Source organism: Triturus cristatus, chromosome 11 (genome assembly GCF_964204655.1).
Source record: "Triturus cristatus chromosome 11, aTriCri1.1, whole genome shotgun sequence".
In the NCBI taxonomy this organism is placed as follows: domain Eukaryota; kingdom Metazoa; phylum Chordata; class Amphibia; order Caudata; family Salamandridae; genus Triturus; species Triturus cristatus.
In genome coordinates this window covers 942,472,705-942,487,718 of record NC_140594.1, presented here as the reverse complement: position 1 = coordinate 942,487,718, position 15,014 = coordinate 942,472,705, and the positions used below count along the sequence as shown (strand labels likewise).

Here is a 15,014-nt window from a genome sequence, read left to right as displayed (position 1 = left end):
TTTTAGAGCACTACCCATTATTTCTATGACAAAAAAGAGCCACCTCATTTTGTTCATAAGTGAAGGAAATACTTTAGGTTTTACAGTTTTGCTTCTATCGAGATGGCTTCAGGCATGCCATACATTTGTCATAAATGAAGAATTTTAGCCCTGTAGTAGAAAGTTGCAGCAGAATTTACTGGCAAGTGTCTGCTTCTGTTAAAAAGTAGACAATTTACTCTCACATGGCTGAAGAAGATAGAGTTCTAGAAAATGTGCTCTCGTTTTGACTTCTGGATCACCTTCCATAACCCCTATGAAAGACATTTTTTTCTCCCAAACATGATTCATCAAATCCCAGCGGTGTGTGGGCAGGGTGGTCAACATTTTCCCCATGCCAACGTAACCAAGGAACTCACCAGCATTCTTAAAATTAGTGAAACACTCCCTACAAACTATTGCAACTAAAATCTGTTATCACCTTTTAGGTGCTCTCCTTTTTTGACATTCAAAAACTGCCATTCACTAAAACGGATTTCAAGGAGGACCACAGCTGCCACAACATGTTGTCCATGTTGTGGCCAGAAATCAAGGGGACCCCTTTAGGACCACCCTCTCCCACCTAAATGCTCCTGGCCAGTACCCTTAAAAGTGGCCAATCAGAGCATTTATTGGCACCAACAGTCCATATGTATCATATATGCACCCAAGCACCTCTTTCAACACAAATTCAGCAAAAATGGCTGAACAGATTATATCAAATCACAAAAGGCACACTTTCTGCCAAAGGTTCTAACGTTTTACCAACTTTGGTGTAATTCCATTCAGCTGCTTTTTCTGGGAATTAAAATATGAAATCAATGTTTTGAAACACCCCCTCCCTTTTTTCTTAGCCCCAGCTTGGCGGACCACCTCAAAACTTTCCAGGAAAGAGCTGAGGTGGATGAACTTCTTTTTTTGAAAGATTTGTGCAGATTCATGAAACCATGCCAAAGTTATTAGCAAACAAAAATTCTTCCTTTGGAAACTTAACTATAACTACACAGTACTGACAGACACTGCATAAATATATAGTGAAGGATTTTCAGCCAGATATATCACTAACTTTTTCTTATTAAATTTCTCAACAACTACTAACGGATTTGCACCTGATAACAAAAAGCACGCTCTGTGTAGCAACACCTACCTTTCTACCAAATTTGGTGTAATTCCATTCAGTGGTTTGGGCTGTAGTCATGTTGACAGGTTCCTATGAGAATTAACAGCACAAACGCACCCTTCTTTTAATCTCATTTTTCTCAGCCCCTGCTTCACGTGTAACAAGAATCACTGGAGCACTTTTTTTTAATTTTCGTGAAGATTCACGAAATGCCGCCACAGTTATAAGGCAAGTCAAAAAACTATTTTTCGATGGGTACATGGTCTGAACTATAACTACCCATTGGCCAGTAGGTTATATATATATCAGTGAAAGTCAGCCATCATAGTTAGTGAGCTAACTAAAACTCGTGCCCCCGCGATGCATTGCTTATGACCTTACATATTACATCACTCATGACATAGTCAGTGACATCACTGATGACATCTCAAATTACATCACTTATGACATCATCCAGCAACCTTAAGTGTTTTAAAAAAGTTTGTGTGCTAAATATATATACACCAAGGTGAATCAGTGGGTACAAGAGTGCCTGTTTGGATGATTCAGTGGGTGCGTGTCTGACTGTATAAGTGAGTGATTAGGTGCCTTAGTGAATGTGTATGTGAGCAACTGGTTGTGTGAATGTCTGTTTCTGTCAGTTGATGTTTATGTGGTTGTATGGGTGTGTGAGTGGGTACATGAGTTTCTGTATGGGTGAGTGATTGGTTGTCTGAGTACTTCTGAGAGTGTCTGTGTGGGTGGGTGAGGGTGTGTGTGACTGCTTGTATGGATGAGTAAGTGGATGAGTTGGTGGCTGTATGGGTTAGTGAGTAAGTGTGTGAGGGGCTTTATGGGTGAGTGAGTATGTGTATTTCTGTGCCTGTGAGTGAGTGCATGTGTCAGTGGTATATGGATGAGTAACTGGGTATGTGAAAGGTAGTATAGGTGAGTGATGGGGTATGCTAGTGACTGTATGGGTGAGTGGGTGAATGTGAGAGTGTCTGTCTGGATGAGTGTGCGCTTGTGTCACTGACTGTATAGGTGGGTGAGTACTTGTTAGTATCTATATGAGTGAGTGGGTGTGTGTAACTGTATGGGTGAGAAAGTGGCTGTGTGATTGACTGTATTGGTGAGTGAGTAGGTGTGTGAGTAGCTCTATTGGTGACTGTGTGTGAGTGGCTATATGGGTATATGAGTGGATTTGTCAAATCAGTATTTTTGAGTGAGTGAGTGGATGTATGAGTGGCTGTATGGGTGAGTGAGTGGATGTGTGTGTTGATCTATGAATCAGTGAGTGTCTATGTAAGTAACAGTATGGGTGTAGGAATGAGTTTGAGAATACTAGCATGGAAGTTAGAGTGGGTGTATGAAAGGTTAAATGGGGTGTTATTTAAAGTGTCATCAGTGATATGGCCAGGCCAATTATGAAAAGAGGAGGATGGTCACGCGACCCCCCCCCCCCCCCCTGGGCTGATTTTGGCCTAGGGGACCCCCTCTCAGAAGGTAGTTTTAGTTAGGACCAAATTTTCCATCGGAAGAGCATTTATTGTTTTGCCAATAACTTTGCTGCCGTTTGACGAACCTTCATGCAATTTTCACAAAAACTTCCCCTGTTTGGTCCAACTGCTATGTTGAAAGTTTCGAGTGATCCGTAATACTGGGGCTGAGAAAAAAGGAGGGTTCCAAAATGCATTTTCCCCATGTTCTGTCTATGGGGCGTTTTCATTTTTTGTACACGACTGCAGACCGAACGGCTGAATGGAATTACACCAAAGTTAGCAGAAAGCTATATGTTATGTTATTGCAACTTGCTAAGTGTGTGAATACCCTGGGGTGTCTTGACGCTGAAACTCAGAGAGAGCATGACATGAAAAAAGAGACTAATTCTGAAAAAGCCACGTTTTTAGCACTTTCCTGAAGGAAATCAATGAAGATAATATTCTAATATGTAGAGGAAGAGTGTTCCACAGTTTAGCCATTCCATAAGTCAGGCGTCGACCACCCCAGTTAGCCTTCTGAAATCTGGGAGTAATCATATATTTAGCTCCAGTGGAGGGTAAAAATCTAGTAGGTTGATTTGATTCAAAAAGCTTTCTACGAAAGACAGGACCTGCATTATTTAAGGCTTTGTAAGCCAAGCATAAGGCCTTAAACTTAATACGTCGCCCTACAGGAAGCCCGTGCAGTTTTCGTATTTCTTTAGCAATCAACTGAAATTTGGGCAGACCCAGCAGGACTCTACTGGCTGCATTTTGTGTCATCTGTTATGTTTTTTAAGTGTTGGCTTTGAATGTTCAAATACAAGCTGTTGCAATTATCTAATTTCGATAGTACCAAAGCAGTCATAACAGTTTTCCTAGTGTTGGCTGGCAGATAAGGGAAAATTATCTTTATTTTCTTAATTATAAAGAAAGAAGCAGAAACCATTGCATTTATTTGATGTACATATGTCAATTTGTTATCAATCTGCACACCCAGATTCTTAGCTTTAACTACTGGATTGGAAAAATCACCCTGCTCAACCGGCCACCAGGAAGGATCCCAGTTTGGTGAGAGGCTACCAAATATTATTACCTCTGTTTTATCAGAGTTGAGCCTGAAGCAATGATTACTCTTCCAGGTGCTTATTTCCCGCATACAATCCTTAAATCGTAGCGAGACAGATGGTTCATTTTTAAATGCTGAGACCACGATTTGTGTGTGATCTTCATAAAATGTCAGATTAAAACCAAATTTTTAAATCATAGGTGCTAACTCAGACACATAAATATTGAATAGTGTTGGACTGAGAGAGGAACCCTGCGGCAACTCACAGAGTAGAAGGTATGGGGCTGATTTAAACTGATCCAGGGCCACTGACTGTGTTTGGTTGGCCAAAAAGGAGGTAAGCAGAGCTAGCGCTGAATCTTTCATGCCTAGAATTTTTAGTCATTGTATCAGCAATCTATGATTCACAGTATCCAAGGCCGTTGACAAGTCGAGAAGAATCAGGAATGCTGCCCCACCCTTGTCCATTGCAGCCCTCATCTTCTTGGTGGCATTAATTAGGGCGGTTTCAGTACTGTGTTCCAAGTCAAACCTAAATTGAGTGGGATCGAGCAGATTATTATCGAGAATATATTGTGCCAGCTGTTGGTTCATGAATTTTTCAACTAGTTTCACAGGCAAAGGCAAGTGAGATATTGGGCAAAAGTTACTCATTTCAGTTACATCAAGATCCAGTTTTCTTAAGAGTGGCAAAATAGAAGCATTTTTCCACTGAGTAGGGAAAACTCCAGTAATAAACATACCATTAAAAGTACTCACAAGATTTACACCTATCAACCTGGCAATCGTTTTAAGAGTGGGTGGTGGACAGGGTTCCAATGGAGATCCCGATTTTGCTGCTAGAGCAAGTTTTTCTACCTGTTCACTAGTAACAGCACACAAATTGTTAGATTAATTACATTAGTAGTTTCATCACAAGTATCACTAGATTTAACGGCCTATAATTTTGAATACATTTTATTTACTATGGGCCAGATGTAGGAAGCCAAATAGCGAGCGCTAATGCTGAAATTCACAGAATTTCAGCGTTTGCTATTTGGCTGCTTGCAATGTAGGTAAGTTCAAACCTACTCGCAAAATAAGGAATCACAAAATTGTGATTCCTTATTTTGCTCAAGCATTTAGAGAATTGCAATTTGCGATTCCCTAAATGCTATGCTGGTAGGCATAGCAAATTGCGATTTTGCCTTAAGGAATTGCAAAATACCACCAACTTCAAGTTGGTGGTATTTTGCGATTTCCTTTAAAAAAACACTTTTGGGCTTTTTTCAAAGTGTCATGTGGCACACATACATGCCCTTAGAACATGTATGTGCACCACATGTGCACACATGCACATTTCAGAGGTGCAACAGGGGGACCTTTTGGAACCTTTGCACCCTTGAAATTCCGCCAGCAATTTGCGAGTGTCTCTTGGTGACTCGCAAATAGCGGGCGCTAATCCTATTCATTTCTATGGGCCTCTTGGCCCATAGGAATGAATGGGATGGGATTCCTTGATTGCGAATCTCAATTTGCGATTCGCAATTAAGGAATCATAAGAAAATATTTTCGCGATTCCTACCTACATTCAATTTTGCGAGTCCTTAATAGCGATTCGTTAAACATCGCTATTAAGGACTCTCAAAATTGATTTTACCTAAATCTGGCCCTTTGTCTCTAAAAATGTCTGCAATACTATCGCAGAAGAATTGACTGCTCACCTTCACTTTACTTCGTAGTAGCGTGGTGAGTTTATTTACTACCTGAAATAATTATTTTGAAGAATTTCTAGCCATTTCAATGTGCTTTGTGAAAAAAACGCTTTTTTCCTTAACTAATAGTGTTTTGTATCTTCTTTCTAGTCTCCTGCAATTTTGTTTTTCTAGCCTCAGTGCTTCCGAGAACAAGGGAGAGGAAGGAGCATACCTATTTCCCTCGCCTATATGATTGGTGCTGCCTTAGTGAAGGCCAAACAAAGCCAATCTGTATATTCCTAAACAGCTGACTCAGGATTCACGTTTAGTATGGGCTGAGAATAATTCAAGTCTTGCAATAATTGATTGGTGTCAATTCTGTTCCATGCCCTGTAACCTGCAGGCCGAATGGTATTATGATTATCTGATATGGACTCATAGATTTCAAAATCGAACAGGATGGCTGAATGATCTGTCGAGGGTAGACGTGTTACATCTTTCACTATAATAGTGGAGTTGGATGTAAATAATATATCCAGTGTATGCACTTCACTATGAGTAGCTTTGCTAACACTTTGTGATAGTCCTAATGTCCCCATTATATCAAGTAGGGCTATTGTGTCTTTGTCAGTACCATCTTCTAGTAAACAATTAAAGTCACCCAAAGTGGTGAAATCGCTTGAGCAGAGACCTAGTTCTAACAGTGAATGGATGTTGTTGATAAATGTGTTCCTGGGCCCTGGAGGGCTATATATAAGAATTCCATTAAAATATTCTTTTGCATTAAGTACTAGTGAGAAATAAAATGCCTCCCATTCTGTATTAACAACAGGAGAGAATTTGGCTGCAAACATTTCTCAGTAAATTATAGCCAGCCCTCCACCTCTTTTAAGAGGTCTATCTAACCTAGCGGGAACCACAGTAACCAAATCGGGATCCGAGGCAAAATCTGCCCAGATCTCAGTCCAAAACAACAAATCCACCCGATGATTCATGATAGAATCTGCCAATTCATATTTATGTTTGGCCAAGGATCTAACATCAATGAGGGCACAGCAACTATCCGCTGTCGGTGTGGTTACCAGCCGCCTATCTGCACATTCTACTTCAGAGGCCCGGCTATACTTGTGGCCCTGCACCTCTAACAAAACAAATCCACAGCTGCATCTATATAGATTTTGAAGGTAGGGTTGATCAGCAGGGTTGTATCGACTACAGTTAGTGTTATAATGAATATATCTCTTTACTATGCATGCGATACATCGCATGCCATTACAACCCGGTTGCTAAATTGTGAAGCATTACATTGCAAGTTGTTACAACGACTTGCTGTAGGGGGCACCCTGGACTTAGGAATAGAATAATGTACTATTCCTACTCCAGTTGGTGCAACAGCAGGGAAGAAGTTGGATTGTAAATCCAACACCTTCTGCCCTCTACAGCAAGTCGTTGTAATGACTTGCGATGTAATGGTTCACGATGTATAACAGTCGTATAACGACCGCGTTGTAATGGCATGCAATGTGTCGCATGCGATCTAAACGCTGTTTCTCATTAGAATGGTTAAAATTGAAATCTAGAAGTTCCTTACCTGTATAAAACCTATCTTCGATAATTTCTTTACCAGGGGTCCTGGTGCTTGGCACCCTCCGGCCACGGACGGGTGCAGATGGGCTTGCCTTTGGCGTGGCTTTGCATGCCAGCGGCGCGGACACGCAATTTGCTTCCTTAAGTGTTGGTCCAGAAAGTGTGCTTTTTGTGATTTGGTGTAAATCCATCCAGTAGTTTCAGAGATGTTTAAATTTACAAAATATAGATATCTGAGGATGCGAGTCCTTCCAGTGGACTTATGAATCCTACTAAAGCTTGATTGGCTGCCAACGCATCCACTAGAAAGCGCTGGCAGCCATATTGGGACTCGGTTGAAGCCGAGTCCCACAACAAATGTTTTTTTTGAAAAGTGGGCAGGGTAGGAATAACCTGACCCCCCCCCCCCCCCCCCCCCCCAGATAGGGTGGGGGATCCAGCAGGGACCCGGCTGGGTCTTAAAAGCATTTTTAATTGTATTTTGTTGCAAATTTGTGTCAAAACATGTAGACTCCAGTGTGTGTTTTTGATGAAGCCCCTGGGTGGGCCAAATCCTGGGGGAAGTGTTTATAATAATGCGAGGGGTGCCCATGTGACACCCCAGGGACTGCCACCTCCCCGGGGTGCAAATATAAGTAAACTGATGTGGGGGGCCCACATTGCCCCCGTAGACCTGCGGGACAGCTACCTCTCCTGTGCTATTTCTTGAAATTATTGCGGGGAGACCTAAATGGCCTCCCCCCACAACCCTGGGGACCACCACCTCCTTAGGGCTAATTGAATGGGGGGTCTCATGGACCACCTCCCAGGGGCTTTTTACTTTTCACATGGAAGGCGTCTCGGCCCCCCCGGTCCCTATGGACCACCACCCCCTAGGGCCAAACTCTGTTTTAATTTTAGAAATGGGAGGGGGGCCACTTTACCCCCCTTCTGGCTTTCTTGGCTACAGGGACCCCTACCTCCCTGGAGCAGGGCTTTAATCTAGAAAGGAGGGGACCGCACAGACCCTCTCTTAGAGCCATACATGGCCCTAGGGCCAGCCACCCCCCCTGGGCCAGTTCCTCCATTCTCCCGGGGTGCCCATCCCCAGGCCATAGTTGTTTGCCATGTGTTGGTGGGAGCTTTACCGCTCCCGCCAAGCTATAGCAAACTGTGCTCCACTTTGAGAAAGCAAGAGCATAATTGCTTTTACAGAGCGGGAGCTGAATGTTAGCACCTCCCTCTCTGTAAAAGCAATGCTGGCTCCGCCAGAGGCATGGAGCCAGCAGGGCATGTGGGGGCCTTGAGCCTTCCCCCGCAGTCCCCAACCATCCTCAGTGGGTGCCTTGGGTGGGACCAGGGCACCCACACTGGAGACCGGGCCCCAGGAATGGGGTCCCTCGGGCCGATATCTGCCTGGGAGGATGGCCGCTCGGCCCCCCTCCCTTTAATTTAGTAATAAAAAAGGCCATGTCCTGGGGATCGGATCTCTAGGGATAAAAAATTGGGCAGTCCGCTCCCAAAAAAAAAGAAATCTTAAAAAAAACAAAAAGACCGACAAGTCGCCAGAGGCCCCCCCCCCCTTGCTTCACCACTCTGCAGACGCACCTCCAGGCACACTGCTGATTGGGGAATGAAGTCCCCTCAGATGCTGAGGGTCCTTGGGGGCCAACAAGCCCTCCTGTTACCTCCAGTAAGTTCCAGAAAGCCTGATTGCTGAGAGGAGTTTGGAGGCCACGCCCCCTTTCTACCCCCTTTATACACTACTCTGCAAACGCACCTCCTGGTGCACAGCTGGTTGGGGGATGAAGTCCCCTCGGCTTCAGAGAGTCCTTGGGGCCAAGAAGCCCTTCTGTTACCTCGAGTAAGTCCCACACTGTGGGTTTTGGAGTATTACCCTGATATCAACACGGGCCCCTTGCAAAGAAAAAGAGTATATATCATTTTCTTAATTGCTGGATCAATTATTCTTCAAAACTGGCGCCCAGAAATAATTCTGACATTTCAGCAATGGAGGTCGAAATTACATAGAACCAAGGAATTGTAAAGAAGATATTCATTAAGAACGGGTTCCTATGCTAAATGTTTTAGACTCTGGGAGGTTTTGGGATAAAAGTATTTTAGTTAAGTCCAAATAAGAAATGTGTGGAGTGTGCAATATAATATTTGTTGTTTGTACTTTTTATGGCTTATTGATATCCATTTTGCAAATTGAAGAAATGTTTTAATAATAACGACCTTCTGCCTTATGGCTCTTTTTATGTTTGTTGAACTCTTCCTATAAAAAATGTATGATTAAAAAAAATGAAGTAATTTGGGATGCCATCAGTCATGTTATACATGATATCATAGACCATGTCATGAGTGATGTCATATGTGATGTCATAAGCAGTGAATGGCAGGGGTGCAAGTTATTGTTAGTGCTGCTAACTATTACTGCTGAATTTCTGTGTTCTTTTTAGTTCAAAACATTAACGTTGTCACTGAAATTCACCTAAATATACCAGTACTTTAACCTTTGTTTTTTTTCAGTGAATTTCAACGTTTTTTTTCTTAGTTCCTTTTATCGCACTTAACTATAAAGTTACTTTTGGTTTTTCAGTGAATATATATAGATAGAAACTCACTACTCAAACGATATTTGCACTGAGAATGTTCATCTCTTAGTTTTTGTAACTCACATATTGAGTAATGTTCCCAGCATAGTTTTCATAGTCTTTGTATCTATTTTTGCGGAAACTTCATATTTATCTTTCAAAAAGACACTGATCAGTTTATCCCATACTGTATACTATTTGTTTTCACAATGTACATTCATTTTTAAAATGTGTGATCGCTCTCGTGGGAGGCTCACAGAAGACTTGTGAGATTGTAGAGTCATTACTTTTGTTCTAATCTATTGTACAGAGATCTTTTGCATGTGTTCAGTTATTATTGAATACTAATCTTTAATGATCGAGTCCTTACAGTATGTAAATTGTGTTAGTTTGTTTACAACCTTATGTTTCCCGTAAGACGATTGCGAGAGCCGAGCACACAGTTCCCTGCATGGACTATGTGGGGACTGTACTTCATGTCCGGCTCTCTCAATCCACTTGTGAGATTGTACATTTGGAATTAAGTTCATAACAGGGTATTTTTGTAATTTTGAAGAAAGTAAAACATGAGAAGTGTTGTTTAAAGTAAAAATACAGTTAATGTGTTGTTGCATTTAAAATATAAAGAATGTTCTCTGTTTTTACGATCTTGTGACACAACCGCAGGATGCCAGGGAGAGTAAAGACATCCCAAGAAAGGATTGTGATTGATTCATATAGATGTTTTTTATTAGAGAAGAAATATTCCTTCCTTGTTACTTCATCTACCTATTGGGTTTTGCTATGGTAAGACGTTTTTGGCTAGCTCTCTGACATTGGTAATTTTCTTTCACCAGAATTTCATCCTCAGAATTAGATGAACTTTCTAGTGTTTTTCCTATGACTCAGCCACCTCATGGAGTCCTTAGTGTGACAATTTCTTTAAGAGAGTTCAGGTAGGAAAAATGTATATGAGAAATATGCCATATGTGTAAAGTATGCAAAAAGGAGTTCAGTAGGGGCATCAGGAATGAGCAATGCAGCATGAGTACTAGCTAAATCTGGTGACATTTGAGGGCTATGCACCCTCAACGCCTCGCTCAGGCTGAGTTAGCCCGTGCTATAGAGCTTGATGAATTCACAGGGCCGTCCATATCTTTTCAACCTGGTGACACTGTGCCTGCTCAGGTACTCAAAACTCAAGCAGACAACCACCATGCTTATTTGAACAAAGTCCTTTTTTGCTGCTTATGCAAACAGATGATTTATTCTTCTGAGACAAGCAGGGCTGAACAGGTAAAGCTTGTCCAAGATCATAAATGCCAACCTAGACAGTAGGGTTTTTAATGTTGCTGGGTTTTTTTACTCCTAGCATTTTGGTTTTCTCATACCCTTTTAAAAAAAAAAAAAAAAAATACAAGTTAGAAATGTAAAAAAACCAGAAAAAATACTGTTGTTCCAAAATATTACTTTAAAAAAAGCTCTTTTCGGAGGTATCCTATACTTTCATTATTTATGTTGTTTGTACTATGTTACCCTTTTTCTCTTCCTGATGAATCTTGTGAGACACTTGCGAGAGACCTGATGCTCTCATACGTAGCATTGGTGACTCTTGCCAGATGCTTGCGAGATCCAGGCGTACAGTACTCCGCATCCACTGCGAGGGGGCAGTGTTTTCTCCTTCATGCGTGTGAGCGTCTCGCAAGAGCGTACTTTCATAATGGAATTTGTATTTTCATTGAACATATCCTGTTGTAATAAGTGTAATTTATATGCACCAGTTTTTTACAACCCCTCTATTTTTAATACTATCTACAAGACTCTCACAAGATCGTAAAATTACTTTTTCCTTCATTACAATACTTAATCTCTTACAATTCCCACCCCACTACTAGACTATGGAGAGAGACTGGCCTCTCCACTGACACCTTGCATGAAGGTAACCAGTGTGTAGAGTAGGGTGTAAAGAGACACTGCCTCTCCAATCACACTTTTCCCAAGGCTCAGTAGTATGCATACTATGATCGGAAAGGTGCTCGCTGCATATGTAAGACTTCACTATTCAATAGTATGTATAACAAGTACTAGTCACTCCACTGAAATCTCACCCCAGGGAAATAACAATATATATTAGCATGTGGGAACAGATTTCCCCATCCATTCACAGCTCTCCCAGCATGACAGACATGGACAGTAGTGTGTAGGGAAACATTGTCGTCTCCACTAACATCTATCTCCAGGACAACATGAATATCCAGTACGGTGTGGGCAAGCAGTGGCCCCTCTGCTAACACCTCTCTAAAGCAACAGGGTTACCCAGTGGTGTCTGGCAAGGGAGTGACCTGTCAGCTAATACATCTTACAAGGGTGGGAAGGGTCTGTAATAGGCTTTCAGAAAAATGCATCTTTCTGCTCATACCTCTTCCCATGCTGACAAGTATACATTGTTAGCTGTGGGAAGGAACTGTCCTGTTTGCTGACTCATCTGTCCTGCATGATAAGTCTGCGTAATACAGTGCGGAAAGAGATTGGCCCCTCTCCTGTGACCTGTCTCTTGGATAATGGGTGTGCAAATTAGACTATGCAAAGGGACTTACCTCTCTGGTCACACCTCTCCCCAGGGTGACAAATGTACAAGTAAGTTGAAACTACCTCTATGTTGAGAAGTCTGTCTTGCATAACAACTATACAGACTATGGAATGAAACACACATTTCCCTGTCAGCGGAGACATCCACCCAGAGTAACATATGTGCAAATTAGATTGTGGGTAGAAGCTTCTCTCTCTGCGCGTACCTCTCTTCATAGTGATGAATGTCCATAGTAAAGTATAAAATGGGGTATCCTCTTTGTTGAAAATTGTGGCTTACACAACTGGTGTCCATACTTGTTTGCAGAGACATACTCACCTCTCTTTCAGACATCTACCAATGGTGACAGTCACACGTAATACTATGTGCATTGCAGGTGGTAAGAGTGTGTGTTAGAGTATGAACATGCCTTGCTCTCTGTGCCAGTACCTCTCTATTCTATCAGACGTCTTTATACCACAGCGTGGACAAGGGCTGATCTCTCTACTAATACCTCACTGTTGCCTGAGATGTGACCATAGCTGCATAACAAAATAATTGCCGTATCCATTACCAAGTGTCTCTAGAATAAAAGATGTGCATACTACTAAAGAGATGCAAATACATGAAACCGCATATTTACAGTTTCTTAACCCGTTCCGTGCTCATGACGGAACCACGCCGTCATGAGTCACGGGCGAGCTGTGCTCATGACGGAGTGGTTCCGTCATGCTGCAGCCGTTGGCGGCCGCTCCGTCCATGCGGCGCTAATTCCCCGCCTGTGCGGGCGATGAGCACAGTGGGCGGAGTCGTGACGGAACCACTCCGTCATGAGCACAGCTCGCCCGTGACTCATGACGGCGTGGTTCCGTCATGAGCACAGCGGCGCCGCACTGCCCCCAAACCCCCCCCAGCGCCGCGGCGGAATTCGTGCCGCGGCGAAGGGGTTAAGATGGAACTGACAGTTTTGGTGAATATTGCAATACTATAATGAAATTGAAATTTATAATAAGATTTAAACAAAGAAAAACAGAAGTAATTTTCAACTTGTTTATTACAACAAAACATTTTAACAATACATAAACAACTATTAAACAAACAAAATAAACAACTATATAAGATAACATTTTTTGACACTCATCCGCATTTGCCATTGTCTCCCCCCTTTTTGCTGTTTGTCTACTAGATTTTGATTCATGTAGCACTTCTTGTCCAGTCTTTTAACCACCTTCCCCAGCCAAAGAGTGCTCGGGTCCAATTATATTTTAGCAGGCTGGGTGGAAAGAATGTTTCAGCAGAGCACCATATCTACAAATTACAGTTCACAAAGCCTAGGTTGTGCAGAGTTAGCTTGTGCTGCTGAACTACTGTTTAGTCATTGCCACATCCTTCCAATTGAAAACACTGTGCATCAAGAGGTACCTGTTGCTGAAAAGCGTCATATTCCAGCTTGTGTTGACAAGGCTTTTTTTTGCTGCTTATGTAAGCAGATAATTGTTTCCTCAGAGACAAGTTTCAATTTTCCTACTAAAAAAGATAAAATAACCAAAAAGATAAAGGTTTCATACTGGTCAATATTCAACAGTGATAGTTCAACAGTCGGCAAACGTGCCTCCTGGCACACTACTAGTTGGGGGATGAAGCCCCCTTGGCTCTTAAGTATTCTTAGGGGCCAACTAACCCTCCTGTTACCTCCGGTAAGGCCCACACAGCTGGATTGCTCTGAGGTGGTCAGAGGTCACGTACCTTTTCTCCACTACTCTGCAAATGCCTCCTAGCGCACTGCTGCTTGGGGGAAGAAGTCCACTTTAGTCCTGAGGCCCTCAAGAGGCAAGGGGATGTTATACCCCGGCAGCAGTTCCCTAGACCATTTTGGGCCCTGGGGACCCCATACCTCAGGGCCTGACCCTTTTTTATTTTTTGCAACATATATTTAAAAGGTAGGGGGGCTGAGTAGCCCCCTCCCAGGCAGTTTTCCGCCCCAAGGACCACATTTCTGTGGGCCTGCCCCATTTTTCTTTTTTTGTCTATTTACTAAAAAGGGAGGTGGGCCGTGTGGCTCCCCACCAGGCAATTTTCGTCCCGGGGGTCCCATTCCCCAGGTCCTAACCCTTTATTTTTTTTTATTAAAAAAAAATAGAATGGGGCCATGCTGCCCCCAACCCAGGCTGAATTTTGCCCCGGGCACCCCTTCCCCCAATCCTTAAAATTTCTTTACAGGGAGGAGGGCCGATCATCCCCCTCCCAGCCTATTTTCAGCCCCGGTGACCCCATTCCCTGTGGCCAGGCCTCTTTGTTGGGGACCGTGGGGGAGCCTGAAGGCCCCTGTGGTCCCAGCCGGCTCCCCCCCCCTCCTGCGGGAGCTAGCATTGCTTTTTACACACAGGAAGCTGCTGACATGCAGCTCCCTGTGTGTAAAATGCAAAGTGTGCTCCGCTTTGAGCAAGTAAGAGCAAAATGCTCTCGCTTGCTCAAAGCGGAGCACACTGTTTGCTATGGCATGGCGGGAGCGGTGCTCCCGTCATGCCATAGCAAACTGCAATTTCCAGGGGGTGGGCACCCTGGTACATTGCTGGAGTCGGCCCTGTGGGTGGTGGTTCCCAGGGCCACATAGGGCTCCTGGAGGGGGGACACAGGGTTCCCCTCCTTTGTTCACATCTGCCTCGGAGAGGTGGTGGTCCCCGGGTTGCCTCCCCAACTTTTTTTAAAAGTATGTGCCACAGGGAGTTGGCGGAGCATGGGGGTCTCCAATACCCCCCTATTATTGAAAGTAGCCCTGGGAGGTGGTGGTCTCTGGGGCAGGGGGATTCGCAAGGCCCCCCCTTATTGTTAAAATTAGCCCCGGGGAGGTGGCGGTCCCTGGGGCAGGGGAGGTCCGTTGGCCCCCCCCCCACATAATTCAAAATATAAACTGGGAGGTGGCAGTCACTGGGGCTGCTAGTGGGTCATAATCATAATAA

The 15,014-nt window shown here is 43.4% G+C and overlaps 1 protein-coding gene across 3 annotated transcripts in view; it reads left to right on the top strand.

Moving 5' to 3' along the window:
* LOC146785721 (prolactin-releasing peptide receptor-like) overlaps positions 1 to 15,014 on the top strand; it is a 655,448-nt gene that overhangs the window by 194,693 nt on the left and 445,741 nt on the right. The gene's annotated exons all lie outside the window — the stretch shown is intronic.